General features: G+C 38.8%; 1 long non-coding RNA gene across 2 annotated transcripts in view; it reads right to left on the reverse strand.

Moving 5' to 3' along the window:
* The window catches only part of LOC122210535, a 47,363-nt gene that overhangs the window by 11,823 nt on the left and 9,843 nt on the right, over nucleotides 1–25,697 (reverse strand). For both annotated transcript variants that reach the window (XR_006198114.1, XR_006198115.1), the window contains exon 2: nucleotides 13,072–13,246. This is a non-coding gene — a long non-coding RNA (uncharacterized LOC122210535). The remainder of the gene's footprint in view (nucleotides 1–13,071; nucleotides 13,247–25,697) is intronic.

A 25,697-nucleotide genomic window follows, 5' to 3' on the forward strand; every position in this document is an offset into this window, starting at 1 on the left:
TGTTTTCCATTTCAGTCCGTGACAAAGCAGAGAGGTAAACAGAACTGATCCGCTTAATAGAGTTTTTCAGGAATCTCGTGAAGCATCAGAACCTTGGGGACCCACAGGCATGTTCATAAGGACCCATGCATTTCTCAGGTGGGAACTGGCAAGACTGGGTAGTCACAACAGGACTTGTCTCCCCGGTCTCTTCTTTTTCCTCTTCTCTAGGCAGGAAGGAACGAAGGAACGAAGGAACGAAGGGAGGGAGAGAGGGAGACAGACAAAAAGAAAAACAGAAAGAGAGAAAGACAGGAAGGAAGGGAGGGAGGGAGGAGGAAGAAGTCAGCATATCTTTATTGACCACCTGGGATTGTACCCACTATTTGGGGGACGAAGGCAGAGGTATAATCCATGATTGCTTCTCTGGAGGAATTTATACTCTGACTCAGTATAGAGTTTCTCAACCCTGTTCTTTCATTAGAATCACATAGGGAACATTTTTTAAATGCCAATGAATATGTGTTCTTGGTCCATTGAGCTTTACATGAGATCAATTAAAGAAAACTTCTTATCTGGGAATCTCTATTTTTAAACATCTGTCCAGGTGGCTCTGATATGTGGCAATGTTGGGACACACTAAAGGGTCAGTTAGGATGAGGTAAAAAGGACGAGTGAGACTGAGTAGAAAGATAAAAAGAAAAGGAAATCAATATGGGACAAAAGCACTGGGAAAGATCGTGAGGATAGGGTAAGGTCTAGAAAGGTGGGCACAATGATGAGGAATGCCACCTGTCCTTCTGGTAGCCCTGAAATATTTTGCTGTATCCAGAAGAATATTTCTGATATTGTTCCAGTTGCCATTCACAGAAGGAAATTGATAGCAGAGGCTGAAATAGTGATGTTCAGACCACAGCGAAACCCTGGAGAGTATAGAGGAACAAAACAGTATTTCTCCATGTGGAGATCACTGTAAATAGCATGGAAGTCGCATGTGATGATGAAGGGTGAGTAAAAAACTTTCCAAAAGAAGAAGGGTCAGACTGCAAAGTAGAAGTAAACAAGGGTATAGAGATCTGGTCTCCCAAGACCTTGAGTGCCAGGCTGAGGTTTATGGGTTTTCTTGCACCTTGCCTCTTACGTAGAGTAATTGTGTATAGGAACAGTGACAGGGTGAAGCGGGAGGCCTAAATGCTAGAGGGGTATTTTCTAGAAGGCCATAGCAATGGTCCAAATGGGGACTACTGTGAGCCCACACGGAGTGAATGAAGAAGGACAAGTCTGGGTACAGCTTACATTATAACCGATCTTGGAGACCAAATCGAAGAGAAAGCCCAAGGTCTTCAACCCTGCTTGCAACACTCCATGTTCAACGAGACAACATTGAGTCAGAATATTAGCACCAGTCAAATGGTCTGGGGAAGGGTCGTAAAAAAGAATGAGAGTTTATACTGGTTCTTCAGATTGTCCGTGGGATTTAAATCCTCTACAGAACACTAACATCTACTACATCAGAATATCTTAAGATGGCCATGGGTTTCTAGGGTTTTTTGGCAAAGCAACCCGAGGGTATTTTATATTATCCTCCACTGACCACGAATGAAAATCACTGAATTAAATATAGAGGGAAAAGGAGCGCCTGGGTAGCTCAGTCAGTTAAGTGTCCGACGTCAGCTCAGGTCATGATCTCTCAGTCCATGGGTGCGAGCCCCACATCGGGCTCTGTGCTGACAGCTCAGACCCTGGGGTCTGCTTCAGATTCTGTGTCTTTCTCCCTATCTTTCCTCCACTCATTCTCTCTGTCTCTCTCAAAAATAAACAAACATTTTAAAATTTTAATAAATAGATAATAAATAAAGAGGGAATGGCAGCAAGTATTCTGCAGTCGACACCAAAATAAATTAAGCTGGTAGCAGAATTGAATACTCAATTGGTCTTCAAAGTTGCTATCACGTATGTGACACATTTTGGTGTTTAAAACCTACAATTTAAAAATAATTCAACACGTGTTTTAGTATTGAAATTAAAACTAAAAATTAAGTCATTATGGAATCTGTGAACAATATTTGAAAATCTTTTAATACGATGGAGCCCTCTCGTTTCCAGGCAGAATTAAGGGCAGAGACTTTAAGTGCCCGAAGTCACAAAGCTAATGGGTGAGATCCAGAGACCTGAGCCTTGTTCTCAGATTACCTCTCCACATCAAGTTCCTTTCTCCACTAAACCAGAAGGAAAAATACTAGGGCCTGTTAGCTAAAATTCCAGCTACTTTTTCTTGCTCTGATATATTTAAGTCTAGCCCAAACAATCTCTGGAGGTAGAGAAAAAGGAGCATATTGTTTTCTCATGACTACTGTAACAAATTACCGCAAGCTTGGTGACTCGAAACAACAGAAGTTTATTTTGTTATGGCGCCCAGCCAAACTCTACAAATGTGTAGCAGCACAGCAGAAATTGTTACCCTGAAACTAGTAAGTCTCTTGGAACTTGATGGAGACATGAGTGTTATTAACAAACATGGATGATAGCCATAAAGGATACAGCATCTAAACTGTCACGTCTCAGCTGATGACTGTGGGCCCAATCATGAAGCAGAATGGTATCTGATAACAACCCTGCACCAAGCAGTATATCTGTCTGGAACTTAGTAAATCTTAATTCAGAGAACCATAAAAAGCAGAGGTGGGCTGGGTAAAAGTTTACTTTGGCACTATCTAGAAAAAAGAGTTTGCTCAGTATATTAAAAGAATAAACAGGACTGAAAGAAAATAAACTTTTCAAGAACCTAGCAGCCCCATTTTGCAGGTAATATATTAATTTCAAATGATTTTTATCTTTATATTCAAGAAGAATGTCAGCACTTTTTGCTTCACAACTCTTCTTTGATCATTAATCCCACTTCCTACATATGACATAACTTGATTGCAGATGATGTAAATGTTTGAAATTCACTAAGTGCAGAACTTTTCTTTTCCTATCAGGATTCAATGACCCTCAGGAAAACAATCACGTAAATAAAATACAATGTTGTTATGTCTATGAAAAAAATATGCAATGATGAAATCATCTTTTAAAATTAGTAACAGGGACATAAACTTTATAATACATAAAAGAATGTATACTTGATATCATGGCTAGTTTAGAAAGAGGAGATGATTCAGATGAAGAAAGAAGGAAGGAGATTAGCATAGAAATTGTAAGAAAATAGCTGAAGAGGAGAGCGGGAAATTCAAGACAAAGGAATTAATAGGAAGGTGTTCATATCAAGATCCTCCCAGATACACCTGGGTGCACCCTCAGAATCCTTCCTCCCACTATAATGGGTGAATTGTCCCTGATTTTAATCAATGCCATTCCTTCCACTTCAGCTTTTCATTCCCTCTAGCTGATTTGATGATTTAGCTCCTTCAAGTATTCCTTCTTTCCTGGCACAAAAGCAACAGATGTGTCTTTTTCAATTTGTGTAGGGACTCAGAGGAGAAGCATCAACATGTGCTCTGAGTTAAAGTCTGAAACAGAAATTAAAGGGTCCTTCTCACATGTAATGGATTGCATAATAATCCATCAATTTCCTCATCCTGGAAGTTGGAGGGAGTTCCCATAATGCTCAGATTAAATTCCCGGTCAGTCTTGTCAATGGAGGCTTGGAGCAGATTCAATTTAATGTAGCGAGCAGAAGAATGTGATATTACACCTACGTAGCGTTGAGCCGTGTTATCCCTGCCACATCAGTACTGCAATTACTATTTTACCAAGGAACAAACCAAGGCTTAGAGCAGTTGAGTGAGTTCTCCAAACGATAGAGGCAGTAGAGCCAAGTCTTGAGCCCAGTCGTCTGTCTTAAAGCCTTTGCTACCCTTTTCCCCGAGGCCCCAGATCTCACTCCCTCTACCTCGAGCCAAACCCCTTACAATCATGTTGCAGGTCTGCCTGACACCATTTTATTGTCCACTGGCACTGGAGTTGCCTGAGTCGGGATAATCATATGTCCCATTCTGCCTGGGACATTTTCTGGCCTGGCTTGGAATTTATCTTAGGTTTTTCATAGTAAGTTTTATTATCAAGAGTTACATCCAAATAAGCTGGGATGGATTCCACAGATTTCATTTGCATTTCTGGCTTCTAACACTGGTTCCACTACTAGTGTGGGTAAGGTGCATGTACAGTGAAAAGTTTTCTCTTTAACCCGTTGTTAAAGCTGAAAGACAATCAGAGATAACCTGCCTTTTGCAATGACCCCTTCCAGAGGCAATGTAACTAACACCTTTTCAAGGACAACATGTAAGGTACTCTATGATAAAGCACCTTTGGACAGAAGCATCTGGGAACAACTTAATACTTCTGTGTTTCAGTGCCTGTGGGAGAAGATTTGGAAACACTACCCCTGCATACTGTTGGGTATAATTGTGCTCTGACCTCCAAGATGCACAGAGCCCCACTAGGTGAGGAGAGCTGTGAAGAACGTGAGGAATTACTAGTTCCAGTACAGAATATGCTGAAAAATACCTTGTCAAAGTTACAGGTAGACAATAGTCTGAGTGCTCTATTTACTCTGGTTTTATCACTCAGTATATAGTCGTATAGGGTATAAATACGTAGTTGCTATCTATTTTGTTGTTTGGTAACATCATTTCATGTAGCAATACGTCATTTTCACAGCAAAATGCTTAAAACAAAATATATGATGTAAAAAACTAAGAACTTAAGTTTGCACCTTTCAGGAAAGCTAGATAATGAAGCTGTAATTCCTCAAATGATTCTTTGACACCTACCTTTCACCAAGGAAGCTGTCAAGTTATAGTAAACCATGCAAAATCAAATCACATAAGTCTGCTCAAGAATGTTTAGCAATGGGAACCTGGATGGCTCAGTAGTTTCAGTGCCCAACTCTTGATTTTGGCTCAGGTCATGATCTCATGGTTCGTGAGTTTGAGCCCCACGTTGGGCTCTCTGTTGACAGCATGGACCCTGCTTAGGATTCTCTCTCCCCCTATCTCTCTGCCCTTCCCCTAGTGCACCCTGTCTCTCTCTCAAAACAAATGAATAAACTTAAAAAAGAAAGAATCCTTAGGATTGACTTCAAATTTAGTCATTATTTAACTCATTGGGCCTGAAGATGATGATTCAGTGTGTGCAGTCGTGGAGGGTATATATGTATTACCCTGGCTTGGCTTTATGTTTCAATCAAATGTTGATCCATATTAAGTTCATTATGGAGATTGGTACAGTGCACATATAATTTAGAACTTTTGCAAATAAGCTACAGGGGCGCCTGGGTGGCTCAGTCGGTTAAGCATCCGACTTCAGCTCAGGTCACGATCTCACGGTATGTGAGTTCGAGCCCCGCGTCGGGCTCTGGGCTGACGGCTCAGAGCCTGGAGTCTGCTTCCCATTCTGTGTCTCCCTCTCTCTCTGCCCCTCCCCCATTCATGCTCTGTCTCTCTCTGTCTCAAAAATAAATAAACGTTAAAAAAAAAAAATTAAAAAAAAAAAAAAAGAAAATAAGCTACAACATTCTATCAGTTGAAATAGAAGTCATAGTTGGGGAAATTTAAAAATATATGTATAATTTTAATGTAAATTAAATGTAATTGATAATTTAATTTAATTTGAAAGCTTATGTATATATCTGTATATACCAATAGTTGAATAACTGAACAAAATTTTTGTGATAAAGCTTATGTTGAATGCAAAATAGTCATTGCATGGCCGTACTCCATTTCTCTCCGCTTCCCCTCAGCAGATTTTAGAAATGTTTGAATTACTAATTTGAAGAAATTCTTTGTATACCCACATATATGTTAGATAACGGTAATGACTTTTTTTTTTTTACCAATTCCTTTGAATTTTATTTGTATTTAAATCAAAACAATTTGGAACTCTTTATTCAATATATTCAATGAATGGAGTCTCAAATGTTTTCATAGAAGCTAATAAAAATACATGAAATTTATCATACAGAATTGAGAATCTAAATCTGTTAAACATTAAGAGTTAAAACTGTCCAAGATTTACTCTTTAAATGCTATAACTGCATTTTGTAATATCCCAACTTTGGGGAATGCTTTTCTGTTGGAGCTTCTATTTGCAATTGGATAAATTTTTATTTTCTCTTGCAAGGTAATCAAATAAGGTTGATGATCTTCCATTCATATTCAAAAAACAAGAGATAGATTATATGATAATTTTTCTTAAAAATATATTTGTCAAAAGAAGGCAGTTAAATTGAAACAAAAAATAGTCCTTCTGTGGATATATGAGCCAAAATATTTGCATATTTTGATCAAAAATAGATGAAAGTAGGGGCGCCTGGGTGGCTCAGTCAGTTGGGCGTCTGACTTCAGCTCAGGTCATGGTCTTGCAGTTCGTGAGTTTGAGCCCCACAGTGCGTTCTGTGCTGATAGCTCAGAGTCTGGGGCCTGCTTTGGATTCTGTGTCTCCCTCTCTCTCTGCCCCTCCCCCACTCGCACTCTGTCTCTCTCAAAGATAAACTTAAAAAAAATTTTTTTAAATAAATGAAAGTATCTCATTAACAATTTCTTTCTGAGATTATACTCTACATATTAGATACTTTTTTCTATGACCTTGATATTTTTGAAGACTATTAGTCAGATACTTTGTTGGATTCCTCAATCTGAGTTTGCCTGGGTTTTTTTTTATGATTTTTTCCCTGGTGTTACAGATTTGGAAGAATAGCAGAAATGCAAAATGTTTCTCACTACATCTTATCAGGAGACATCTGATATCAACCCAATTATCACTGGTGATGTTAACCTTGACCACTTGACTGAGTTGTATATGCCAGGTTCTCCACTGTAAAATTACCTTTTTTTTTTTTTTCTCCTTTCCACTCTCCATTCATTAGAGGTGAATCACTAAAGCTGGTCACCATTCCAGGGATAGGGAATTAAGCTCTACTTCCTGAAGGGAGAAGTATCAAAACATTTGTGGACCTACATTAAAATCACTATATAGTTAATGCACATCTGTGGGGAGATACTTGGAGGCAATGTGTACATCCTGTTTCTCTAAAAAGCTTCACCCACTGATTTTAGCTTTCAGAGTGGTCTTGCCTGCTGCAGCTGTTACTGTGGCATAGATCTTTATTTCTCTCATTCTTTCTATATCGATTACTGAAGTTCTTAGAGGAAAGCCCACCCCTTCTTCTCCACGTATATATTTATCCAATCATTTATTTATATCAGTACAGACTTAGGGCTATTTACTTTGTTCTCTGTCATATAACCTGTAGTGTGCCTTTATCCGCGGTTTTACCTTCTGTGATTTCAGTTACCCGCAGTCAACCAGGGTCTGGAAACAGATGATTCTCCTTCTGACATAAGGTCAGAAGGTCAACAATAGTAGCCTAACGCTCTGTCACGGTGCCTACGTCATTCACGTCACTTCACCTCATCATGCAGGCATTTTATCATCTCACATCGTCACAAGAAGAAAGGTGAGTACAGAACAATTGGATATTTTGAGAGAAAAACCAAATTCCCATACTTTTTGTTATAGTGTATTGTTATAATTGTTCTATTTTATTGTTGTTGTTGTTGTTAATCTCTTACTGTGCCTCATTTATAAATTAAACTTTATCACAGGTGTGTATGTATAGGAAAAAACATACCAAAAATAGGATTTGGTACTATCTTTGGTTTCGGACATCCACTGGGGATCTTGGATAACCCTTCCATTGGATAATTCTGACACATTATCCATTGGATAATGGAAGGATGATTGCACTACCACTGTTTCATTGTTCACATCGTTCTAGCTTTTGCTATGGTGCTATGGGCAACTCTTAAAGGTAGGTGCAACTTTTTTTTTTTTTTAAGCCATTTCCTTATAGTCTGGCACTATGAGATACTACATGCTTCAGAATGCCTAATTTCACAACCTATTTCTATGGAACTCATATTTTCCTTGACCCAGCCCTAGAGTTAATCTCTTCAAAGGACCCTCATTTCTCTTATTGGAGAATGGTGTTGAGAAGTCAAGATCTTGACGCTAGGTATATTTGTTGTGACTCGGTATCACTGTGTCTAGACCATCTCAGCAGATGGAGCTAGGACACATGTATCTATAGTTACCAGTGTAAACACACATTTCTATACTTACATGTGTACTACGTATATTTTAAAGTAAACCTGAGTTTAGAATAAGCATAGGGTCATACTCTAATCCAGAAGTTATATTTTAATATTCAGCTCCATACAAAGAATTTTTCTCTAATATACATTTGTTTCTATTTTTTAAAAGAATTTTACTTTTAAAGATGATTTATGATTGGGGAGCCTGGGTGTCTCAGTTGGTTAAGCATCTGACTCTCGATTTCAGCTCAGATCATGATCTTACAGTTGGGGAGATTGAGCCCCACATCAGGCTCCGCGCTGACCACACCGAGCCTGCTTGAGATTCTCTCTCCCTCTCTACCCCTCCCCCACTCACACTCTTTCTCTCAAAAAAAATACTTAAGAAATAAAATAAAAATGGTTCATGACTGTAACTATTATATAGATCCATTTATATAAAAATTAATTTGTCTTAACCAAATGTTTTAAATATATACAGTTATAATTATTTCTTTTTTCAATTTTTTAAAATTTATTGAGAAAGAGTGCTCAAGTGAGTGGGGGAGAGAGGCAGAGGGAGAGAGAGAGAAAGAGAGAGAGTCTCAAGCAAACTCCACACTCAGTGTGGAGCCCGATGCAGGGCTCAATCCCATGACCTGGGATCATGATCTGAACCAAAATCTAGAGCCGGATGCTCAACTGACTGAGCCACCCAGGTGCCCCTATAATTATAATTATTTCAATACTTCCTTTTCACTCTCAAAAATGTCCTAATCTGGATAATAAACTCTAAAGTGACCTTACAATGAATTCATCTGAGCTATGACTTATGAATTCATAAATGCTATGATTTAGAGCAAAGCCTCCCAAGATTTAAGGTCCATACCAATCACCTGAGGATCCTGTTAAACTGCAGTCTGATTTAGTAGGACTGGGGAGGGGCCTGAGAGCCTGCACTCCTCACAAACTCCCAGCTGAAACCAGTGCTGCAGGTGCACACACCACGCTTGGATTGGCAAGGCTGAAGACTACGTAGCTGTCGTGGCATGTGCCTTGTACACAGTTGTCCTGGGTCCGCATCCAGACCCATTGCTACTGAACTCTGTATCCTACTCACTAGGATTCCATTCAAGTCTGTAGCTCTTTTCTCCATTGCTATGCTTATTTCAGTTTGGTGGCTTTGTTCGTAATACAAACAAGGCGAGTTTATATCACTCTGTACGTTAGATTAGTTGTATTTGACAGGTGGGAATGGGAGGGGTGTCCGGCTCGCCCCCTTTTTATTCTTTAGTAGTTTGGAAAATCGAGAAACTTTAGAACTTATTATTTGCCAGGATACATTCATGTTTTACTTACACAACAGCTGCCTTTTATGAACTTTCCCATTTTCAATTTAGTATTAATTTTGATGAGTTTTTTAACCCAAGGAAAACACTTGTGGAGTCTATTACAAGATTGGTGGACTCACACTGTGATCAGAGACAGATGCTTAAGGGAATAGTGGAGTCATTTGCGATTCGAGACCATTCCTGGTGGGGGGTTGGGTGGGAGTGGGGAGAGAGTGAGAGCGGGGGAGCAACAGAGTAAATATGTAGAGAGTATTGCAATCTCACGGCCATCTGTGCTAACTGCATGCTGCAAATCTCAAACAGAAACAGACAGCGTGAAAACAAATGTTATTAGTTGGTTTCAATATTGTGCCCTTCAAAATTATTTGTTTCACTCCCTTCATTCGTTCATTCATTTATTCGTGGTTACATTTGAATTTTGAGTTCTTATTCTGACACAAGCATTATAATGGGCCCTGGGGACCAAATGCTAAGGGATAGTTCCTGTCTTCTATTAGCAGTGGGTAGAGAAGCTTAGAATGAAAAGTACACAGGTGAATACAATGTTATGTAAAATGTTACGCTGTTGCATGGAGTCCTAAAAACACATTAAGAAAGCACCGTATCCTATCTTGGGGATCCTAGGAAAGTTTCACACAGGAAATGGTGTCTACTCTGAGATGTAAGAGATGAACAGAAGTTATTCAAGTACAGAAAAACAGGTGGCAAATAACAGAGAAAACGGGGAAGGTAAGAGGAACTGGGTGGAAATAGGGTTGGCTTTAGAACATTCTAAGAAGAGAGATTAGCAGGTGCAAAACCCAAATGCTGAGAAGAAGATAGGATTATCTTGAAGAGAAGAGTATAATTCACTATGGTAACTGTAACTTCCCACTGTTCCCTTTCCCCGGGCTCACTAACTTGGTCATATCAGTGCCACCACCCTCCTGGTCACCCAGATGACAAACTAGGAGTCATTCTGGTCTCCTACTCTCTCAATGCTCCCAATTAGATGATCATCTAGTTCTGTCAATTCTTCCTTCTAGATATATTTAAATTGTATTTATTGTCTGCATTCATGGGGCCACTAACCTATAGCATGATTGTCTCATACCTTGATTACTATAGGAGCCTCCAGACTGAGTTTCTTCATTTGTTTTAAACCTTTTCAGGTGGAAAAACTTATTTTGACTATAGTGATCTTCCCAAAGACAAAATCTGGTTACTGTCACTCTCTCCTTAACTACTTAAGTGACTCCCCATTGTCCGCAGGATCATGTCCAAATTCTTTAACATAGTTACAGCCAAAACCTTTGTTTGGCCGGACTCCTGCTTACACCTCCACCTTGCTGATACAGTACTTGATTCGTTTCATGTACACTTGTTGATCAACTATAATCATCAAACCAGACACTCTAAATAAAATGATAAATAAAATAAATAACTTTACATACACAAAACTTATATCCTACCAGAAAAGATATTTAAAGAAATAATTAAATTATTACCAACAGTTGTGAGAATTCTTTGCTACCACCACTATACTAACTCTATAGTATTTAGGATTATCTTGAGCCTGACCTATTCTGGAGTGAAGTTTTTCTAGACCTTAATTTTCAAATACACTGATTATTAAAAAAAAAAAAAAAAGACATAGTCATGCTATTAGTTACAGTTATACTAGGCGTTATAATAGGTAAATCATGAAATTTCAGTCATTTAAGACCATGAAAATTTATTTCTAGTCCCTCAAGTGCTCAGAGGCAGGAAGGACCAGGCAATGATCGTTCAGGCCTTTGGGCCAATGAAGATTCTCCCATTATTAACCCAGGGTTTCTAAGTTCGCTGAGCACTGACATCCTGCTGACAGTCAAGGAAAGAAAGAAGTTGGAGACGGGTTCTAGTGGACCAGAACTGGAAGCAGCATATATCCTGTCTGACCACATTCAATTGTCTAGAATTGTCCATGTAGTCAGGCCCAAGTGAAAAGGAGAAATTTCTGGGGAAATTCAGAACAGTTCTTTGCCCAGAAACAGAAGGAGATGGGTTTGGAGAATTGCCAACCAATCTCTACTGCACTCACCAAAACACACAAATGACCAGAAGCAATCATGACCTGTGCCTGTCCGTGGGTGCAGTGAAGTTCACTGGCACTATCCACTCTCATCTATATCATCTGCCACTTTGGACTGACAGGACCACTGGCCACGCACAGCCTAGCAGGTCACCCCATCAACACGGGCCTCACACTAGTGAGGATTTCTTCAATTATCACAAATTCAAAAATGGATGATCACTTTTAGTATCTTTAAAAAGTTATTTTAGGTGCTTCTGGTGTTAAGACTGAAAGGGTCATCTGGCACATTAGTTTTCTCTCAGCTGTGAATCCTCTGTGGAAACATTCCCTCCCGTGCCTACCTTCCCCATCCCTGCCTGTGTCCCCACCGATCTGTGATTTGCTAACTCTTAGTTGTCTTTTAGGCCTTAGTTAAAAATGACCATTTATGTCACGCTCTTGTAGATCACCTCAAATCTGGGTTAGGAGTTCCTTGCATGAATTCTAAAAGCACTTTGAAATCTCTATCTATGTATACTATAAATATGTGTGAATACTTGTCTAGGTAAACCTTGTATTCATGGAATGTAGCACAACCTGACATATCATGGGTAATATATACTTATTGACTGAATTTATTTGAATTTATCTGTGTGTCATTTACGCAAATGTTAGATAATGGGACACACAGATATATAAGAAATCCTAGATTTTGAAGACCTCTAGACACACATACATTTATATAGAAACACATTTGTGAAAAATATATATGTATGTAATAGATATTCTTTGTATATGATGAATATATGTATATATATTTATATATGTTTAGTATATATAACATATAGTGTGTGGACAGGTATGTATGCATATATATTTGTGTGCGCACACACACACAGGTATATATATATTCAAAAATGATTAATATAAAGGGATCCTAACCCTTAAGGACCTTTAGCTTAGTTTAGTGTGTGTGTATGTGTGTGTACATGTATGTATGTAGTAATATATGACATATATAAAGTATAATATGTATCTCTCTCTATCTAAATGCAAACACATACACATAATATACACTGTAACACCTTAGGTGATGGGCTACTAACTGACATAGAAAGAGGATGAGAAGTCCGAAATTTGCCTCATAGAGAAAGGAACCTGTCCCCCAGTGGTCCAGAAAAGATGGTAAATGGTCTCATCTTCCTGAGCCTGAAGAGGGCTGGCCCTCAGAAGATGTTTCAGTTATACCATGAAGCTTCCATACTTAAGTAAATCAGGAAGGTTGGGAGGACTGACCCAAGAAGAACACTATAGTTCCAAAGACCTAGGCATCAACCAGCTTGGCCAGCATCTTTAACAGGACATCTTACCAGGCACAGCCCGCTGAGAGAAGTGCTGGAAAGAAGAGGCCTTTGATACCTTTATTGGCAAGACTGTATTGAGAGAAAAGAGAGGCTTGTTTGGAAACATTCCTCTCAGTTTCTCACTGGAAACTATTGCCTGGGAGTAATGACAGAGCTGCTCCCACTTGAAAGCTGATTTAGGAATGGAAGGGTTTACTTTATCTCAGACCCATGACTCATGGGGGAATCAATGAAATCTACTTCTCTTAATGTTTTCCAAAGAGACTTACTGATCAAAGTTGTTTCCTTCCCAGAGGTGTGTTCCTTCTAGCGCAGGGATGAGGCATATCTCTGGGACACCCAGAGGACATTTATAGTCACTTCCCAAGTGGCTCTTGTTCTCTGGATTAAAAACGGAAATTATCTCTCGGCTGTCAATGTAACATCTTCCAGCAGCATGAAATTCTGTCAAACAGAAATTGAAGATGAATAAAGCGAAGATACACACTCAGGATTATTCCTATTGTGAAGCAGCAGTGCTCTGCACTGACGATTCTACACCCTAATAGTAGATTTAGGGAAATAGAGACATACTGGTTTTCTAAACGCCCTGTACACTTTGCCACGGGAAGTAGCAGTGATTGAATAGACTGACAAACGCTGTGAGCATATGCAATGAGCCAACCATACCGCACTCCAGGGCAGGATTACAAATGATTTGTGTGCATTTGGGAGGGGGGAGGGGGTGGTAATCAGTTATCATAATTCCATTTGTAATTTATGTTTGCATGAAAATGCAGTTTTTAACCATTGCTAGGATTTGAGGCGCGAGTACAACCTGTTTTCATTTTGTCAAACTCCAGAGAATTTCAGCATGTCAGTTCAGTAATATTGCATATCTACATTATTGGATGGCTGGTTTCAAAGAATAAGTAACTACTCTTTATAGGAACAATATTTACAGAATATGTCTGGTGCATGCAAAGCTGTTCATTACCCATCAGGCTTCATTCTAAATAGACACATATCCAAATTCAGGACAAAGGAAAGGAAGGCAAGTGAATAGGGAGGACAGAAATGCGCCCCACTTTAGATACGTCAGCAACACCTGAGATTTAGGTTTTTAGAGAGTAGTAGAGAGGGAAGTTGTAGAGCGGTCCAGCCAGATGAACTGAATGTGAAAGTTTCTTTCTGCTCAGAATAGCAAGGGAGTGGTTAGGGAGATAAGAGAGAGAGAAGACATGGAGACTAGACAGAAACTCAGGTCAAATAGTCAGATGTGAAAACGGATGCATGAAAATGGGAAGTGTGGGATAAAATGAAGGGTTCAAGAATTTGGGAACAAATTCCAAATAATTGTAATTATTTAGGACAGCAGACCTAAAGCTTATGTGAGCAACACTCTTAACTTTTCTGAGCTTGTGCTCTTGTGTGTATTTCTGGAAAAAGAGACCTGATTTTACCAGATTTGAAAAAGATCTATGCAGGCACCTGGTTGTCTCAGTTGGTAAAGCATGTGATTCTTGATCTTGGCATCATGAGTTCAAGCCCCATGTTGGGTGTAGGGAGTATTAAATATATATATATACATATATATATATATATATATATATATATGCATAAAAGTTCAAGAACCACTGATAAGAGATTTAAGGAGTTTCAATCCCCCTCTGGAAAGTGGGAGATAGATGTATTCCTAGTCCCAGCATTTAAACTTAGTGTTCCTTAAGTGCTTTTGACCATGACCAATGGTAAGAAAAATATTTCATCTTGAGACCCTGCAGTCTCTTTTCTTCTGTCTTACGACTGGAAAAAAAAAAGTTTCACGATGTAGTTGTTATCCTTCCTTTTAGATCCACTATGATATTTTCTGTTCTATTCTTCTCTCTTCTATTCTAGGCAATTCTATTTTATTTATACAATGCTAGTCATGACCTACTAAATTGATTTCATGACCCATTTAGGGATCGCATCCTACAGTTTGAAAAACACTGTTTTAACAGACTCAAATGTGACAAGTGCAAAGGCAAGAAACCATGCAATGCACAGTTTCAGTAGGTGAGGGGAGTTCTCCTTCCAGCATTGACAGAGGTTCAAGTACAAAGAGGAACAGTTGACATTCACAAAATTGACATAAGGGGGAGTAGGGGGTGGGAGGATAAGCTATGTCCCGGTGAGATGGAGGTGAAGTTTAAAACTCTGTCTAGACTATACGAAAGGAAATGTCCCATTAATTCTGAAAAAAAAAATACTATTTATTAAACAGAAGACAACTTTAATAATTTTCAATACTTTGCTTTGTGGTTCTATAAGTAGAACAGCTGCATGCCTGTCTGGGTACTGAGAGAAATACCACCCAGTGTGGAAAGAAGAAATAAGATGGGACAAAAAACAGATTTGGAGAAAATAATGATAACCTTCCTTGGGGCCCTTAATAATAAACAATATTTCTATAACTAAACATATGTGACTTTGAGGGTATCATTTTTGCGAGGAGGTTTAGAATAGAGGAGTAACTGTCAACTTGGGTGGACAGACTACTCATGTATTTTTCCATCAAAATTAATGGGAACAACTATAGGCATACCTCATTTTTATTGCACGTTGCTTTATCGCACTTCACAGATACGGTGTTTTTTTACAGATTGAAGGTTTGCGACACCCCTGCTTCAAGCAACTCTATTGGTGCCATTTTTTTCAACAGCCTTTACTCGCTTCATACCTCTGTGCCACATTTTGGGAGCTTTTACCATTTTTTGAGCCTTTTCATTATGATTATGTTTGTTAGGGTGATCTGTAATCAGTGGTCTTTAATGTTACTATTGTAATTGTTTTGGGGCTCCACGAACCACTCCCATAGATGGTGATGAAAGTAATCCACAAATGTTGTGCCCATTCTGACTGTTCCAGCCCTTCCCCATCTCTCTCTCCATTTCCTTGAGACACAAAAATATTAAAATTAGGCCAATAAATAACCCTTCAGTGAAAAGAAGAGCCATCGTCTCTCACTTGAAATATAAAGTAAGACATGATTAAGCTTAGTGAGGAAGACGTGATGAGAGCCAAAATAGGCTGAAAGCTAGGCCTGTTGCTCCAAACATTAGCCACGTTGTGAATGCAAAGGAAAAGTTCTTGAAGGAAATTACAGGTGCTACTTCAGTGAACACACAAATGATAAATAAGCCAGACAGCCTTATTGCTGATATGGAGAAAGTTTTAGTGGTCTGTGTAGAAGATGCAACCAGCCACAACATTCCCTTAAGACCAAGCCTAACCCAGAACAAGGCCCTAACTGTCTTCAATTCTATGAAAACAAGAGAAATGAGGAAGCTGTAGAGAAAAAATCTGAAGCGAGCAGAAGTTGGTTCATTAGGTTTAAGAAAAGAAGCTCTCTCTATTACAAGGTGAAGCAGCAAATGCTGATGTTGAAGCTACAGCAAGTATCCAGAAGGTCTAGTTCTGTGCCAGATAATTAATGAAGGTAGCTACAGTAAACAACCTACTTTCAATGTAGACGAAACTTCCTTCTATCAGAAGAAGATGCAGTCTAGGACTTTCATAGCTAAAGAGGAGAAGTCAATGCCTGGATTCAAAGCTTCAAAGGACAGACTGACTCTCTGGTTAGGGACTAATGCAGGTGGTGACTTTAAGTGGAAGCCAATGTTCATTTACCATTCTGAGAATCCTAGGGCCCTTAAGAATTTTGCAAAACCTACTCAGCCTGTGCTCTATAAATAAAAAAAAAACCAAAAATGTAGATGATATTACATCTGCTTACAACATAGTTTACTGAATATTTAAGCCCACTGTTGAGACATACTGCTCAAAAAAAAAAAAAAAACATTCCTTTCAAAATATCCCCACTCTTTGACAATGCACCTGGTCACCCAAGAGCTCTGTTGGAAATGTGCGATGAGATTAATGTTGTTCCTATGTTTGCAACCACAACATCCATTCTGCAGTCCATGGATCAAGGAGTAATTTTGACTTTGAAGACTTATTATTTAAGAAATGCATTCATAGCAATAGCCAAACTAGGGAGAGAGCCCAAATGTCCATTGACTGATGAATGGATAAAGAAGATGTGGGATATATACACAATGGAATATTACTCAGCCATCAAAAAGAGAGAAATCTTTCTATTTGCAATGACATGCATGAAACTAGAATGTATTATGCTAAGCAAAATAAGTCAATCAGGCAAAGACAAATACCATGTAATATTACTCATATGTGGAATTTAAGAAACCAAACCAATGAACATAAGGGAAGTGGCGGGGAGAGAAGAAAGGGAAGCAAACCCACAAGAAACTTAATGATAGAGAACAAACTGTGATGGAGGGAAGTGGGTGGGAGTTGGGCTAGATGGGTGATGGGTACTAGGGTACTAAGGAGGGCACTTGTGACGAGCACCAGGTATTGTACATAAGTGATGAGTCACTGAGTTCTACTCCTGAAGCCAATATTGCACTGTGTGTTAACTAAAAGTTAAATAAAAATAAATAATTAAAAAAATAAAAAAGAAATACACTCAGAAGGCTACAGCTGTCATGGATGATGATTTTTCCAATGGATCTAGGCAAAGTAAATTGCAAACGTTCTCCATGAAGACCATTTGCGATTCATGCAGAAAGGTCAAAATATCAACATTAACAGTAGTGTGAAAGAAGTTGATTCCTAGCTTCCTAGATGACTTCAAGGGGTTCGAGTGGAGGAAGTAACTGCAGAGGTAGTGGAAATGGCAAGAGAACTAGAATTAGAAGTGGAGCCTGCCAAACTATGGAAGCAGCCCAAGTGTCCGTTGATAGATGAATGAATAAAGAAGAGGCAGTATGTGTATAATAGACTATTAGTCATAAAAATGAATAGAATCTTGCCATTTGCAGCAGCATGGATGGCGCTAGACAGTGTAACGCTAAGTGAAATAAGTCAGAGAAAGACACATACTACATGATTTCAGTCATATGTGGAAGTTAAGCAACAAAAACAAATGAGAAGGAACAAAAAGAGAAAGAGACACACACCAAGAAATGGACTCTCAACTGCAGAGAACAAACTGATGGTTACCAGAAGGGAGGTGGGTGGGGTGGGGGAAATAGGGGGTGGGAAATAAAGAATACACTGATGATATTAAATAAGTACAATAAAATTATATATAAAAAAAGAGGTGGAGCCTGATGATGTGCCTGAATTGCTGCAATCTTGTGATAAAACTTTAAGAGACGAGGAGATACCTCTTATGGATGAGCAAAAAAGTGGTTTCTTGAGATGGAATCTACTCCTGGTGAAGATTATGTGAAGATTGTTGAAATGACAACAAGGATTTAGAATATTACATAATCTTAGCTGATAAAGCAGCAGTAGACTTTGAGAGGATAGATACCAATTTTGAAAGAAGTTCTACTGTCCATAAAATACTATGGGTGCCGGGTGGCTCAGTCAGTTGAGCGTCTGAATTTGGCTCAGGTCATGATCTCGCAGTTTGTGAGTTCGAGGTCCACGTCAGGCTCTGTGCTGACAACTCAGAGCCTGGATCCTGCTTCACCTTCTGTGTCTCTGTCTCTCTCTGCTCCTCTCCTGCTCACGCACACGAGCGTTCATGCACTCTCTTTATCTCTCTCACTCAAAAATACATAAACATTAAAAAAAAAATTTTAAAGCATCATAGTCTATAGAAAAACATTCATGAAAAGAAGAGTCAATTAATGAGGTAAACTTCACTGTTGTTTTATGTTAAGATTTAAATTGCCACAGCCACCCCAGCTTCAGCAACCATCACTTGGGTCAGTCAGCAGCCATCCACGTGGAGGCAAGACCCTCCACTAGCAAAGAGATTACGACTCACCGAAAGCTCAGATGATGGTTAGCATTTTTTAGCACTGAAGTATTTTTAAATTAAGGTATCTACATTGTTCTTTTTGCGACAGAACGGTATCATACAATTAATATGCCGCAGTATAATGCAAACCTAAGTTTTATATGTGCTGGGAAACCAAACAATCCATTTGACTCATTTTATTGTGATACTTGTTTTATCATGGGGGTCTGGAACGGAACCCACAATATCTCTGCGGTATGCCTGTGTCGGCCAGGCACAGTCATCCAAGCTGAAAACCCTTCTGAAGATGGCATGAAGTACCTTGGAACAATTCAATTAGCTCATCACAGATGGTTGCCAGATATGCAGTCTCGACTTTCATTTCACTAACAAATGTCACAGCTAAGAAAATCTGAACTTTGGGAAATTGGGGGTGATTCCATGGGAAGGGTAACTTCTGTTCTTGTGGTGACTACATGAAGTCACATGGATGAATCTTTGTAGTAATTAGTCATCCAAGAATAAGTGGTCAGCACCACCCAAAAAGTGAGACTTGGGTTGCTCATCACCCTGAGGTTTCCTGTGTAGAGGGCACTCTGAACTTGCGGCAAGACGAAGGGCACTAACAATAATACAACAAATATATTAAACTGAATTTGATCATCAAATTAATACATTCCATAAGTATATCCTACCTGATTGATATGAATTAATATGTGTCAGTGTTTATGACTATTTTTGAGTAACAGAATCCTTTGATAAACTGATGCACAGTTTTCTTCAGAGAAGTGGACATATCGATAATCACAGGCAGTCACTCAGGCTTTTGCAGGCAATCTAAGGTTTCAGAAACCCTGCAATTCATCCAGAGATGGCTAAACCAAGGTTGCGGGACACCTTGGTGCACTTGATCTAGTATGAAAATCCACATTTTTCTACTGTTTTAACGGCATAGGAACTACACTTGAAGTTTGCACTTGGGGTTGTGCGGAAGAAGAAGGAAAGTGTTTAAAAGTGATCTCTGTACTTGACATTACATCCCGCGGGCCTCTATCCTTTGCTTGACACAGTTAAAGGAATACGTGTCACACTTAGCCTAACTTCTGAGAAAACTATGTATATTTGTTTGTTTGTTTTTATCAAAAGTTCAAGTTTATTTTTGTGATAGAAAATGTTCCTTTAATCCCAATCTTTTTTATCAGTCCTAAACAGTACTTGATAGGAGAATTAATGAATGGATGGATGAATGAATTATTTAGAGATCTCTGGAAGGAAGGCTAAAAGAAATGATTTAATTATCTAGTGATTCATGCCCAAGAACCCCCATTAGGTGTGGTTGAGTCTCCAAATTTTTCTTCCCAGAAGGAAGATAAATTGTAACTCCATGGAGAACTTTAGGCCTCATGGTCCAAGACAAAAACAACCATCGGATTAGAACATACATAACTACCCCTAACTTCTAGTAGGAGCAGAAACACCATTCAGTATATCATCTGATCCCATAATACAGAAGAGGTATTTGGTTTGATTAACATCTGATAAAGGATAGCAGCTCTATTTATCTTGGATCTCAGAGGCAATGAATTTCCTTCCTCCCAAACCCAATACTGGAATGGTTTTGATATTTCAGATACACAGTACCATCATGAAGTATGATACCCATTGTTCTGTATCAATTATCAACATCTGCAATTCAAACTCTGTATGAACCTTACACACTAAATCACCAGATTCATTTAAACCCAACAAGTACTAAAAATCCATTTAGGCTTTTGGATAACACTTTGCAGGTACTCTACCTACAGAGAAGCAGTAGGAGAGAGAAATGTGTCCCACTCCCTTCTTTACTGTCTGGACCTGTTAATATTCAGGAATATAAGACAGATAAGGCCCTCATATTCAAAATTTATACACACACATATACACATAAACACATATACATATATATGCATATACATGTGTATATATATATATATATACATACATATATAGATGCATATACATATATAGATACATATATACATATATGTACATATATGTATATATAACATTTTTGAAAAGGTATATATAATTTAAAATATCAAATAACTTCTGTTTTTATAGGACACACTCAATAGCATCAAGAAGTTGACCCAAAGCTCATTTACATATTAAAAATTCTTGACCTTTAAAGAATATATTGTATCTACCCTAACAGAAATTTTGAAAAGGTAAAATATTTTTTATTTTCCCCTACTACTGGAAATGATAAAATAAATAAATAAAAGAGTGACATACCAGTAAATTCATAAATAACCATTCATCATTCAATTATGACTATTTTAGCTAGCATACAAATGTGTATCAAGAATTAAGAATGGCCAGCAACAATGACACTTCTCAAAGTGACACACACAGCTGAGTGGCATCTCCAATGCACTAAATCAAGTTCAATTGAAGAAATGTAAATGTCCCCAATTTTTTTTAATGTTTTATTTATTTTTTGGAGAGAGAGAGCACAAGTGGGGGAGGGGCAGAAAGAAAGGGACAGAGGACCTGAAGCCTGCTCTGGGCTGACAGCAGTGAGCGGATGTGAGTTCAACTCACGAACTGTGAGATTATGACCTGAGCTGAAGTTCGAGGCTCAATCCACTGAACTACCCAGGCGGCCACGTCTCACAGAGACACAGGGAAATGTTTCCTTCTGTTCAGCATTTTAGTAAGGCAGGAAAACAAAAACTTTGTCCAGGGACATCTATGAGCACAATTCAGTGTCCTTCAAAGGATGACCTGCTGAGCTTGGAGGTGACAGTGAATGGCGGAGTTGAAGCTCATTTTGAAAATGCTCCCAACTGTCAGTCTCGGGAGAGACACAATGTGGTCTCTGATAATAACAGGGTTGGTTCATTACCTACTGAAAACTTCTTTTGTGAGATGGAGTACCCTCAAGGCAACAGGGAACTTTCAACTGCCTTCATAATCGGCAAGAAGTCATTGGTGAAATTAACGCCTATTACCCACAAGTACGAGGAAATAATCTAAAACAAAAGCCTTCTTCTAGTGGATATCTGCTTTTTAAATTGGCCATAAAACTGCAAGTCAGACTTCTGAGATACAACTAATGTCGACAAACACCTATTGAAAGGAATAAATCATGGAATCATTCCCTTCAACAGCAACTCCTAAAAATGAGAGAAAAAAAATAACTCGGTGGCCTTTCAGAGAATTGGTCTTTTCCTGGCCTCTGCCAACTGCCACAGAGGTTCCTTATTTCTTTAATAAATGGTCTTCAAATCACTATTTTTTTTAAAAAAAATGTTTGTTTTTGAGAGAGACAGAGACAGAGCAGGCGCGGAGGAGTGGCAGAGAGAGGGAGGGAGGCAGAGTCTGAAGCAGGCTCCAGACTCTGAGCTGTCAGCATAGAGCCCGAGGCAGGGCTCAAACCCATGAACTGGAAGATCATGACCTGAGCCAAAGTCAGACACTCAACCAACTGAGCCACACAGGCACTCCCTAATCACTATTTAAAATAGGCAATGTATTCATGAAAATCCCCTCATCAAAATTTAGCATGACAAGATTGTAAGACAGTTTCCTTGATTAAAATATCTTCAGAGGATTTCAAAAATTATCCGCTAAAACCTGAAAATAGCAAATTGAAAAGTTCTAGGCTACATTTTATATATTGACATATTAATGGGAATTATTCCATTAAATCACTATAACTGATAAAGTGACTGCAGTTTTATCCCACTCATCTAATGGATTTATGCACACTGAAATAACACCTTCTTTGATTAGATTCATTAAGCACAATTTGCATTTTAAAATACTAATTCCAGGCATAAGATAGCCATGGTCCTAAAAGATAACTGGCAAAGACTCTTGAAGAGTATGTCTCCATTATGTGGATAAGTAGTAGTTCTTCTTTTAAATAAATTATAGAGTTTCCTGAATTGATGATTTAACTATTTTAAGATTATAACGATTTCAAGACACTCAACTTTTTTTAATCGGTATTCTTATCCACAAAAACAGATTTGGTGCTAAATAGTATCTAAAGTTTCCCTCAGCTAGGCTGACCATAAAATTTCTCATCCAGATGAGGACACTTTTGATATTACAAGAGGGTGCCATTAATAATTACCTTGGGGGTGGGAGTGCCTGGATGGCTCAGTTGTTTAAGCTTTCAACTCTTGGTTTCAGCTCAGGTCATGATCTCAGTGTTTGTGAGTTTGAATCTGGCACTGGGCTGCTCACTGACAGTGTGGAGCCTGCTTAGGATTCTCTCTCTCTCTCTCTCTCTCTCTCCCCTCCCCCGCTCATTCTCTCTGTCTCTCTTGAAATAAATAAGCTTAAAAAAATTTTTTTTAAATAATTACCCTGGGAAAATAGCTACAAACTAGAACTATCCCAGGCAAAGTAGTACATATATTCACCCTCCTTTTATCAGTACTTGTTTTCAGCTATAGAAAAGGGCTTGAACTGCTGTGTCGACTAGAGGTCATTAACATTAGCAAATAGATAATTTTATGTGTAAAGCGTGTGCTGCTAAAGGAATTAAGAAATAAGTTTTCGGGGTGCCAGACTTGAAGGTACAACGATATAGTATTGCTCACAACTTTGTCAGTTAAGGGTCCCACTCTTGATTCCGGGTCAGGTCATGATCTCACGGTTCATGGGATTGAGCCTCACATCCAGCTCTGTGCTGACAGCATGGAGTCGGCTTGGGGTTCTTTCTCTCCCTCTTTTTCTGCCCCTCTCTCCCTCTCTCTCTCAAAATAATTAAACTTCAAAAATAATTTTTTTAAATAAGTTTTTATCTTCTTCCAAGCTTAATTATTCTTCGAAATGCTTTTTTGCAATCTCAGTTTGTTTAGCGCATCTACTTTTGCAACGATAAGAAAGGAAAAATGTCAAGGCAGGTCCTTATGAGCTCTAACTTTCAAATTGATTTAACTTAAATTCCACAGAAGGGATTCCCTCCTTTCAAAGGACACATTCAAAGTTTCCTAAATCCAAGGCCCCAGGATTTTATTCAGTGTCTTTGGTTCTTCATTCCTGGACCATCATTAACAATCACAAAGGCAGCCAATTAGCATTTTCCGTGATGTAGATCTATCTGTTGGTGTGTTCTAGAGTCATTTTGCAGCTGAATATTGTATATTTATTGTACAATAAATTTTGCATATTTGTTGATAGCACAGATACTGGAAGGTAAGGAAACTTCATCTATATGTATTATAAAAATGAATGATCACCCTCCTTTACTTATATTTGCATGTTTTTCTTTAAAAATTTTTTTAATGTTTATTTTTTTAAGAGAAAGAGAGGTACAGTGTGAGAGGGGAGAGAGAGAGAGAGAGAAACACAGAATCCAAAGCAGGCTCCAGGCTCCGAGCTGTCAGCACAGAGCCTGACACGGGGCTCAAACTCGCAAACCGTGCGATCATGACCAAAGCCGAAGTGGGATGTCTAACCGACTGAGCTGCCCAGGCGCCCCTGCATATTTTTCTTTATATATTTCTATATCAATTACCTACTACTGCATAATAAAATAACCCAAAACTTAATGACTGAGAGCAGAGGTCAGCATACTTTTTCTGTGAAAAGCCAGAGAATAAATACATTTGACTTGGAGAACCAAAAGAAAGACAAAATCAGAGATAATATGTAGATTCTTAGGTGACAAGAGAAAAAAACATGTTCCCACCAAAATTTTATTGACAAAATCCAAAAGTACAATAATGGCTGAATACATCTTTTTTTGTAATACAGATCTATTATTAAAAGAATGGATTTTCTCTTTTGGCTAATCAGGGTGCAGAGTTCACGTTCCCTCAATAGTAAAAAACATGGCCTCATTCTCCAGCAAAGGCTTTGCTTGCTTCTCTGAAACATAATGTCCTTCTTGGGAAATCACCAGAAGGCATTATCTCCATCTCTCTATCTCCCTTTTGGCACTCGTATACCGCTCACAAACTGTTGGATAATTTTTCAAATGGGTTAAAAGCCCAGAGATAGGTTTCTTCAGTTTGAATTCTAGACATACGACTCATTAGCTGTGAAATCTTTGACTACTTATTTAACCTATTTAGTAACATCTGTTTCCTCATAAGATGATTATTTGTGTTAGAATCACAGAATTATTGTAAAGGTTGAATGAATTAGGGGCACCTGGGTGGCTCAGTCAGTTAAAGCATCTGACTTTGGCGAAGGGCATGATATCACGGTCTGTGGTTCGAGCCCCGTGTCAGGATCCATGCTGACTACTCAGAGCCTGGAGCCTGCTTCTGATTCTGTGTCCCCCTCTTTCTCTGTCCCTCTCCCGCTCAGGCTCTCTCTCTCTCTCTCTCTCTCAAGAATAAATAAACATTAAAAGACAATTAGGGGTGCCTGGGTGGCTCAGTTGGTTAAGTGTCTAACTTCGGCTGAGGTCATGATCTCTCAGTTCGTGGGTTCAAGCCCCGCATTGGGCTCTCTGCTGACGGCTCAGAGCCTGGAGCCTGCTTCAGATTCTGTCTCTCCCTCTCTCTCTACCCCTCCTCTACTTATACTCTCTCTCTCTCTCTCTCTCAAAAATAAACATTAAAAAAAAAAAGATCTAATGAGTTAATAAATGCAAGGATTTAGAACTGAATGCAACATACTATACAGCACTCATTATAAATGCTCTCCCTTGGGGGCACCTGGGTGGGTCAGTGGTTGAGGCTCTGACTTCAGCTCAGGTCATGATCTCACAGTTCATGAGTTCAAGCCCCATGTCAGGCTCTGTGCTGACAGCTCAGAGCCTGGAGCCTGCTTCAGATTCTGCCCCTCCTCTGTCTGTCTGTCTCCCTCTCTCTCTCTCAAAAATAAACATTAAAAATTAAAAAAAAAAAATGCTCTCGTTTTTTGTATTTTTCCCCAGACTTTTAGAGATATAAACTCATGCTTAACTTGCTCACCATGCAAAAGCAGGCTGCAAGTCAGAGTTGACCTGCAATGCGTAGTTGGCCAACCACAGACTTGAAGGTACAACGATATAGTATTGCTCACAACTTTGTGGGTTGACTGGCTGGTTTCTACACTATTTTTTCCCCAAGACTCAGACATACTTCTACATTCAGCTAGTGGGTC

This window comes from Panthera leo, chromosome F2 (genome assembly GCF_018350215.1).
Source record: "Panthera leo isolate Ple1 chromosome F2, P.leo_Ple1_pat1.1, whole genome shotgun sequence".
NCBI classification, from domain to species: domain Eukaryota; kingdom Metazoa; phylum Chordata; class Mammalia; order Carnivora; family Felidae; genus Panthera; species Panthera leo.